We start from the raw sequence: 10,216 nt of genomic DNA on the forward strand, positions 1-10,216 counted from the left end.
AGGGGTTCCCCTTGCTCGTGGAGCCACTCAGCTGTGGCTGGACACTCCCTGCCCAGGCCTGGGGGTACCAAAGCACTGGGAAAAGGATCACGATAAATAATGCCTGGTGCTGCGATGCAGCCACCTCTGGGGTGGGAGAGCTGGGGAACAGCCGCACAGCAATGCCATGGGGCTCGCCCGGGGCTGAGATGCAGCCACCTCTGAAGTGTCGTGGTTAGAAGCAGGGCTGGGAGCCAGGACTCCTGGGTTCTGTCCCTGGCTCTGGGAGGGGAGTGGGATCTAGGGGGTTAAGGGGGGCTGGGAGCCAGGACTCGTGGGTCCAATTCAGTAACTATGACGACAGGCTTGTGACTTTAAAAACCACATTTAATGTCCAATAACAAAAAGCGAGACGCAAACGGAGCAATAAATAAGGCGGGGGCGGGGCAGGGTGGGGCGGGCTGAGAGGCAGCAGTGCTGGGGGCAGCGGGGGAGCCGGGCTGTCCGCGGCTGGAGGGACGGCGCCCCCGAGCGCTGCTGTGGTCCGGCCGCGTCCGGCCGGCTGGCTCAGGTGCGGCAGCAGAAGCCGCAGCCCTGGTTCCGGCAGCACTTGCAGCAGTAGGTGCAGATGGGGAAGTGGGCGTTGTGGCGCTTGGCTCTCCGGAGCAGGGCCTGCGGGGAGAGAACGGGGTCAGGACTCCTGGGTTCATTCTCCGGCGAGGGGAGGAGGGGTCTAGGGGTTAGCGCAGGGGGGCTGGGAGCCAGGACTCCTGGGTTCTCTCTGCAGCTCTGGGAGGGGAGTGGGGTCTAGTGGTTGGGGCCGGAGGGGGGAGCTGGGAGCCAGGACACCTCTGTTGCTAGCCCAAGGGAAGTGCTTTGGCTCATTAATAGCCCAGGACCGTCCCCTAGGGCTGTAGGTTCAGGGACTGCGATCCCGGTACTGCGATCCTGGCCAGCCCGGACCCGCAGGAGAGAGCCCCCAACCCTCCCCCTGGAGCACAGCGCCCCCTAGTGCCAGGCTGGGACATCGGGGCCAGCCCTGCCTGCCAGGGGAGAGACCCCACCCCGCTCCCTGCAGCACAGCGCCCCCTAGTGCCAGGCTGGGACATCAGGCCCAGCCCTGACTGCCAGGGGAGAGCCCACTCCCCGCAGCACAGCGCCCCCTAGTGCCAGGCTGGGGCTCCGTGACAACTGGTGCCAGCGGTGGGATTTACTGCACCTTGTGGACGGCACTTCCTGCAGTAAGTGACTGGGGAGCAGTAAAATGAAGGGGCAATTAACCCCTGGGAGAGGATGGATCTTGGAGGGCTGACAAGAGAGCAGGACTTTGCAGTAACAGGGTCCCCCGGGGGATCACAGCGAGCGATCCCAGGGGCGGAGGAGGCTGCAGCTCGACCCTGGCAGAGAGGTGGTGACCTCAAGGACTGGCACACTAGGGGTCCCCCCTGGAACCCGTGGGGAGTGGCAAGCACCCCGGCCTGCGAGCGGCCAGCAGGAAGATGTATGCCACGCAGCGCAAGTGTGACCTGGTGGGGCTGTGCCAGCGGAGAGGACTGCGCAGTGGGAAGCTCACCAAGGCCCAGCTGATTGCCCAGCTGGAGGAGGCAGATCGTGTGAATGAACCGATCCCTGTGTCTGAGGGAAGCAGCCTGGCAGAGACCGCGCAGGCACCAGTGTCTGTCCCCGCTGGGAGTGGTCAGCCGGCCGCTGAGGGCTCCCCGAGACCCCCCACCCCTAGGCCTAGGGGGAGAGGGAGGAGGAGCCCAGCGGCTACGGAGGGCACCGTGACCCCTCCGGCCAGCAGGGGATCGGCCCGGCGAAGCTCACCCCCCAGCAGGGGGTCGTCCCGACGACGCTTGGCCTCCGTGGAGCGCAGGCGGCTGGACTGGGAGAGAGAGATAAAACGGAGAGAGCTGGAGGATCGTGAGAAACAGAGGAAACATGAGGAGAGACAAAGCCAGCGTGAGCTGGAGGAGAAGGAGAAGCAACGTAAACATGAGCTGGAACTGGCCCAGCTGAACCACAGCAAGGCCCCGGCTGCGGTGAGTGAGGTGGGACCCAGGCCTACAAAGAGCTTCAATAAGAACTTCCTGGCCCGGCGTAAGGAGGGGGAGGACATAGACACCTTCCTGACGGCCTTTGAGAATGCCTGCGAGCTGCACCAGGTGGACCCTGCAGACAGGATCCCGTTTCTCACCCCCTTACTGGACTCCACCTCCGTGGAGGTGTACAGCTGAATGAAAGGGGTGGAGGCAGGGGACTACAACCTGTTCAAAGAGGCCCTGCTCCGCGAGTTTGGGCTGACCCCGGAGATGTACCGGAAGAGGTTCCGGAGTCAACATAAGACCCGGGAGGTCACATACCTACAACTGGTCAACCGGGCGCAGGGGTACGCCCGCAAGTGGACGGCTGGGGCCCAAACTAGAGAGGACCTGCTTGACCTATTCGTACTGGAGCACCTGTATGAGCAGTGCCCCTCCGACCTGCGGCTGTGGTTGATGGACCAGAAGCCGGAGAACCCGCAGCACGCCGGACAGCTGGCCGACCAATACATGGACAGTCGGGCAGGGGATGGCAGGGAGGAGTCTCGAAGGAGCAGGCCTGCCTCAACGCAGAGAGAGAGTCACCATGGGACCACCCAGCGGGGACCTATGGAGAACCTCCACCAAAGGGGAACATCCAGCGTCAGGTCCAGCCGACCCCCTCGAGGGGACCCACGAGACATGGGCTGCTTTATCTGTGGCCAACGAGGCCACATACGGGCCCAGTGCCCCAATCTCAGGGACAGACTGAGCAGACCCAACCCGCAGAGGGTTGACTGGGTAAAGACCCAATTGGATGAGGGGCAGCATTCCCAGGAAAGGGAGGCTGGCAGCGTTCCACCTGGGAAGGAGGGAGGAGGGCCCCAGGTCAGCTCCTCTGGGGGGCGGGATGCTCCGGACCCAGGGTTTTTGGTCTGCAGGGTGGGCACGGGGCTGCCCCTCCGGAACAAGTGCCTTGTTCCCCTGGAGGTGGATGGGAGGAAGGTCACTGGGTACTGGGACACGGGCGCAGAGGTGTCGCTGGCCCGGCCCGAGGTGGTGGCCCCAAATCGGATGGTGCCTGATACCTACCTAACCCTGAGGGGTGTGAGCGGGACCCCATTCAAGGTGCCTGTGGCAAGGGTGCACCTGAAGTGGGGGGTCAAGGAGGGCCCCAAGGATGTGGGGGTGCACCCCCATTTGCCCACAGAGGTGTTAATGGGGGGGCACCTCGAGGCTTGGCCAGGCAATGCCCGGGGTGCCCTGGTCGTGACCTGTAGTCAGAGTCGGCACAGGGCACTGAGCCCTGACAACGGGGAAGGTACTCTGCCCGAGGCGCAGGACCCTGACCTGGTGGGGAGGGAACGCCCAGGGACATGGCCCAGAGAGGCTGCGGCCTCAGTCCCAGCCGGTGGGAGAGAGCAACTCCCCAGCCCTGTCCCAGCTGCCGAGTTCCAGGCCGAGGTGCAGAAGGATCCCTCCTTGCGGAAGCTCAGGGACCGGGCTGACCTCAGTGCAGTGCAGACCATGAGGAGAGGTTGCAAGGAGAGGTTCCTGTGGGAGAAGGGGTTCCTGTACCAAGAATGGGCTCCCCCCGGGGAGGTGGAATCATGGAGGATCAGGAGGCAGCTGGTGGTTCCCCAGAAGTTTTGCCCCAAGCTCCTGTACCTGGCCCATGACATCCCCCTCGCAGGGCACCAGGGAATCCGGTGCACCAGGCAGAGGCTGCTACAGAACTTTTACTGGCCTGGGGTCTTTACCCATGTCCGACAGTACTGCCAATCGTGTGACCCCTGCCAGAGGGTGGGGAAGGCCCGGGACAAGGGGAAAGCAGCTCTGAGGCCTTTGCCCATCATAGAAGAACCTTTCCAGAAGGTGGCCATAGATATGGTGGGACCTCTCAGCAAGGCGACCCGGTCAAGAAAGAAACACATCCCGGTGGTGGTAGATTTCGCCACTCGATACCCCGAGGTGGTGGCCTTGTCCTCTACTGAAGCAGACACCGTGGCGGATGCGCTGCTGACCATTTTCAGCCGGGTGGGGTTCCTCAAGGAAGTCTTAACGGACCAGCGGTCTAACTTTATGTCGAAACTGCTCCAGTCCCTGTGGGAGAAATGTGGGGTCCGACCCAGCTGGGTCTCAGCGTATCACCCCCAGACCAACGGGCTGGTGGAAAGGTTCAACGGGACGCTAAAGATGATGCTAAAAACATTTATGCACCAGCACCCACAGCACTGGGACAAGTATTTACCACACCTGCTGTTTGCGTACCGGGAGGTACCCCAGGAGTCAACTGAGTTCTCGCCTTTCGAACTGTTATATGGAAGGCGGGTAAGGGGGCCCCTGGACCTGATGAGAGACGAATGGGAGGGGAAGGCCGCTCCCGATGGAGAGTCGGTGGTGGAGTATGTCCTGACCTTCCGGGAAAGACTTGCCGAGCTCATGGGCCTGGCCAGGGAGAATCTGGCCCGAGCCCAGAGGAAGCAGAAGGTCTGGTACGACCGCACGGCACGGGCCCGCGCCTTCACCACCGGGGATCAAGTGATGGTTCTCATCCCCGTGAGGTAAAACAAATTCCAGGCCACCTGGGAAGGGCCCTTCAAGGTTGTCCAGCAACTAAATGAGGTAAACTATGTGGTGGAGCTGTCGAACCGGGCGCACCACCACCGGGTGTACCATGTGAATATGATGAAGCCATACTATGACAGGGGGAATGTGGTGTTGGCCGTGTGTGGACATTGGGAGTAGCCGGGGGATGACCCTTTAGTGGGTCTATTCCCAGGGACAAAGGCTGGTTCCCCCCTGGAGGCGATTCCCCTCTCTGATCGGCTGACTCCGGCCCAGCAGACTGAGATCAGAGGGGTACTGCTCCTATACTGACAGCTGTTTTCCAACCAGGCTGGGTGCACTAATTTGACGGTCCACCGGGTGGAGACCGGGTCACACCCCCCTAAAAGATGCTCCCCTTTTCGGGTCACCGGGAAAACTGCCCAGGACTTAGAAAGGGAGGTCAGGGACATGCTGGCCTTGGGGGTGATCCAGCCGTCCGCCAGCCCCTGGGCCTCCCCAGTGGTGCTGGTCCCCAAGAAGGACGGGTCGATCCGGTTCTGTGTGGACTATCGAAAGCTCAATGCCATCACTGTATCGGATGCCTACCCCATGCCAAGGCCTGACGAGCTCCTGGACAAGCTGGGAGGCGCTCAGTACCTCACCACCATGGATCTTACAAAAGGCTACTGGCAAGTGCCGCTGGACGCAGATGCCAGGCTGAAATCAGCCTTTATCACCCCTTTGGGGCTCTACGAATTTCTGACCCTGCCCTTTGGCCTCAAGGGAGCGCCGGCCACCTTCCAGCGTCTGGTGGATCAGCTACTGAGGGGGATGGAGAGTTTTGCCGTGGCGTATATTGACGACATCTGCGTCTTCAGCCAGACCTGGGAGGACCACGTGTCCCAGGTTAGACGAGTGCTGGACCGACTCCGGGAGGCTGGGTTAACCGTAAAGGCAGAGAAGTGCAAGGTGAAGATGGCGGAAGTATCTTACCTGGGCCATCGAGTGGGGAGCGGCTGCCTAAAGCCGGAACCAGCCAAGGTGGAGGTGATCAGAGACTGGCCTGCTCCCCAGACCAAAAAGCAGGTCCAGGCCTTTATCGGGATGGCGGGGTACTATCGAAGGTTCATGCCCCACTTTAGCGCCATAGCCGCCCCCATCACTGAGCTGTGCAAGAAGGGGAAGCCGGACAAGGTGGTCTGGACTGAGCAGTGCCAGGAGGCTCTCCAGGCACTGAAGAAGGCTCTGGTTAGTGGCCCAGTTCTGGCAAACCCAGACTTTGACAAGCCCTTTCTGGTGTTCACCGACGCCTCAGACACGGGCCTGGGGGCGGTGTTGATGCAGGAGAATGAAAAGGGGGAGAGACACCCCATCGTGTACCTGAGCAAGAAGTTGCTACCCCGGGAGCAGAACTACGCGGCCATCGAGAAGGAATGCCTGGCCATGGTGTGGGCCCTCAAGAAATTGGAGCCATATCTCTTTGGGTGCCACTTCACCGTGTACACCAACCACTCTCCCCTGACCTGGCTGCACCAGATGAAAGGAGCCAACGCCAAGCTCCTGAGGTGGAGCCTGCTCCTGCAGGACTATGACATGGACGTGGTCCATGTGAAGGGAAGTGCCAACCTGATAGCGGACGCGCTGTCCCGGAGAGGGGGCCCTGAACTTCCCCGGGTCACTGGGCAGAGTGACCCCGCTCAGTTCAGTCTCGGACGGGGGAGAGGTGTGGTGGAGTAGGGACTGTCTGTGTGGGGGATGGGAGAGCCGGGGAGGATTTTAGGTGGGACACAGGTATTCAGACTGTAACATGAGCTAGGCCTGGGGGAGGGGAGGTGACACCTCTGCCCAGGAGCTGGACAAAAGGAAAGGAGCTGAGTGGAGAGGGTGGGGTCAGTCTTCGGTTTGGGAGCTGGGTGGTGGGTTTTCAGGGGATCCTAGGCTGGGATCAAAGCACCCTGAACCCCCCAGAAAGGCCAGAGTGAGGGGTCCTGGCTCTGAACACGAGCTGGGCTGTATCCTGTGTTCCTGTTGTCCAATAAACCTTCTGTTTTACTGGCTGGCTGAGAGTCGCTGTGAGTCCCAGGAAGAGGGGTGCAGGGTCGGACTCCCCCACACTCCGTGACAGTAATGTATTACATTATTTCAATAGTTTAATCGCTAACTAATTAGTGCAAGTAAATTGATTAAACCCAGGAGATCATTTTAATCTATAGGCAGTGAAATTTGACATGATTTGAAAATACTAGAAACATGCAATTGAAAAATAATCAGCATTTGTGACATTATTGATATAAATTGGGACCATATAGAACATGGGTTGCAACCAAGGTCCTGTAGTGGCACCAAATCTTAGGTAAAGGGGGTCATATAAGGTGTCTAAGACCAGGTTCTGGGTTGCTGGTTATGATTATGCTGTCTGTGTGCATGTATGATTTTTAGTTGAAGTGATGAGTATTGGCTCTATGCTGTCTGTATTTCAAGTTGGTGATGTGCTTCTGGGTGATATCCCAGACAAGTTGGTGTTAGCTCTGCTTAGCCTGCTTGATGGCCCATTAAGGACCATCAGTTACACAATTGACCAACAGAGAGAAGGCAGACACGCCTTGTAACTCAGCAAAGTATGCAGGGACTGGCGCATGTGACTCCAGACTCCATTTTGCTGTAATTTTCCACAGTAAGAACAAAGAGATTCTTACACCTGGAAAAGCCTATATAAGGCTAATGCCTCATCTCCATCTTGTAGAGGGACTTTGTTACAAGCTGAAGCTCTACACAAGGGACTGATGACCCATCCCAGTGGGGGATGTACTCCAGAGACTTGATTTGAACCTGCAGTTTATGCCATCACTGCTACAAGCCTGAACTAAGAGCTTTGCCATCACTGTATGTAATTGATTCCATTTAACCAATTCTAGCTCTCATCTCTACCTTTTTCCCTTGATGAATAAACCTTTAGATTCTAAAGGATTGGCAACAGCGTGATTTGTGGGTAAGATCTGATGTGTATATTGACCTGGGTCTGGGGCTTGATTCTTTGGAATCGAGAGAACCTTTTTCTTGTATTGGGGTGTTGGTTTTCATAACCATTCATCCCCAGGACGAGTGGCACTGGTGGTTATACTGGGAGACTGGAGTGCCTAAGGAAATTGCTTGTGTGACTTGTGGTTAGCCAGTGGGGTGAAACCAAAGTCCTTTTTGTCTGGCTGGTTTGGCTTGCCTTAGAGGTGGAAAAACCCCAGCCTAGGGCTGTGACTGCCCTGTTTGAGCAATTGGTCCTGAATTGGCACTCTCAGTTGGGTCCCGCCAGAACCGCATCGTCACAGCATTACCTAATAGAAATAATACATATGAATTTCTAGAACATTCAATATTAATTATTAAAGTAGTTAATAAACAGAACTAACAAGCATTTGAATTTTCTTTAAGAAGCAGTTTCATTTTGCAACTTTTATTACTAAGTAGGCATTTTAAAAATTGAATTTATTAAAATACTTACATAGATTTTTTTCTAGTGATTTTCATAATAAATATTCATTTTAAAAAATGAGAATTTTCACTGATTCCAGAAAGTGTCTTTTTAAATTTAATTTATGAAATGATTTCAACAATTTGTTTCTAATACTCTCAAAAGAAATCATTCAATTAACAAAGAAATAATAATTGGCCCATATAGTAATCGGTTGCCCGGTGTATTAATTAAGTTTCTACTGTATTAATTACCTTACGCTAATTAACTTGCTACTATATTAACTTTCATTCTAATAAACTCATTAGTGTATTCCATATTATATGAATTAATCAAAATTGTATATGATTAATTCATATAAAGATAATCAATTGATTAATAATACATATTGGCTAGTGTATTAATTAGCTAACATTAAACAAGACTGGTTAACTTCTGTCTGTTAATTGGCTGGTGTATTTATTAAACAACTAATTAAACAAAATATTTAATCAATGAATCTATTAATCACCTACTGGATTAATTAACCAGCTGGCACATTAAAATAAAATAAATAATAAAATAAACATATTAAAATATAACTACTTTATTAATTGCTAATATATTTATCACCGTGATAGCAAGCTATTTATTAGCTAACCTGTTGACTATATTTGTTTCCCAGCTAATATTTCAATTAAGCCAGTAATACATTAGCAACCTCTCTATTAATTGACCAGTATATAACACAATTAATTCAAATAGTAATTACTAACTGATCTATCAATTGACTAGACTAGTAATTAACCTGCAGCTGAGTTAACAGATTCCTAGAACTAAATGCAAGTTTTTCTGGCTTTCTGGCGCGCTGGTTCCCCTGTGATTGCTGAGCTCAGCCCGACAGCGCTTTGCGGGGCTCTCCCAGGGACCAGGCCGTGGGGGGTAGAAAAGCCCAAATGCGGCTTTGCGCCGGCGCCGATGAGGCGGGACGGCTGGTGGGCGGTTGCCGTTCCATTGCTTTGGATTCAGTGCCCCCAGGGGCAGTTTTCGGTGGGATCTCAGCGGCTCCCCCGTTGGCAGGGCAGGCGGGAGAGAGAGCGGCTTGTACGCCGGCCCCCGCCTCTGGCGATTTTTCCCCACAGGGCAACAGACAAATCATAGAATCATAGAATCATAGAATCATAGATCAGAAGGGACCAATATGATCATCTAGTCTGACCTCCTGCAAGATGCAGGCCACATTAGCCGATCTCCCCACTCCATTAGCAAGCGACCCCTGCCCCATGCTTCGGAGGAAGGCGAAAAACCTCCAGGGCCACAGCCAATCTACCCTGGAGGAAAATTCCTTCCCGACCCCAAATATGGCGGTCAGCTGAACCCCGAGCATGCGGGCAAGACTCTTCAGCCAGACCCTCTGGAAAAAGGTTAAGAATAACATATCATTGACCCATTGTACTATTTACCAGTGTGGCACTTAATTAACCTATTGACTAAGCCCGGTATCTTATCATACCATCTCCTCCATAAACTTATCTAGCTTAGTCTTAAAGTCATGGAGGTCCTTCGCCCCCACTGTTTCCCTCGGTAGGCTGTTCCAGTATTGCACTCCCCTGATAGTTAGAAACCTTCGTCTAATTTCTAGCCTAAATTTCCTAACTGACAATTTATATCCGTTTGTCCTCGTGTCCACATTAGCACTGAGCTGAAATAATTCCTCTCCTTCCCTGGTATTTATCCCTCTGATATATTTAAAGAGTGTAATCATATCTCCTCTTATCCTTCTTTTGGTTAAGGAAAACAAACCGAGCTCCTCAAGTCTCCTTTCATACGACAGGCCTTCCATTCCTCGGACCATTCTAGTGGCCCTTCTTTGTACCTGTTCCAGTTTGAATTCATCCTTCTTAAACATGGGAGACCAAAACTGCACACAATACTCCAAATGAGGTCTCACCAACGCCTTATATAACGGGACTAGCACTTCCTTATCCCTACTAGAAATACCTCGCCTAATGCATCCCAATACCGCATTTGCTTTCTTAACGGCCACATCACATTGCCTGCTCATGGTCATCCTACGATCAACCAGGACTCCTAGGTCCTTCTCCTCCTCCGTTACTTGCAACTGGTGCGTCCCTAGCTTATAACTAAAATTCTTGTTAGTCATCCCTAAATGCATAACCTTACACTTCTCACTATTGAATTTCATCCTGTTACTAATACT

The sequence above is a fragment of the Mauremys mutica genome, chromosome 17 (assembly GCF_020497125.1).
Source record: "Mauremys mutica isolate MM-2020 ecotype Southern chromosome 17, ASM2049712v1, whole genome shotgun sequence".
NCBI classification, from domain to species: Eukaryota; Metazoa; Chordata; order Testudines; family Geoemydidae; genus Mauremys; species Mauremys mutica.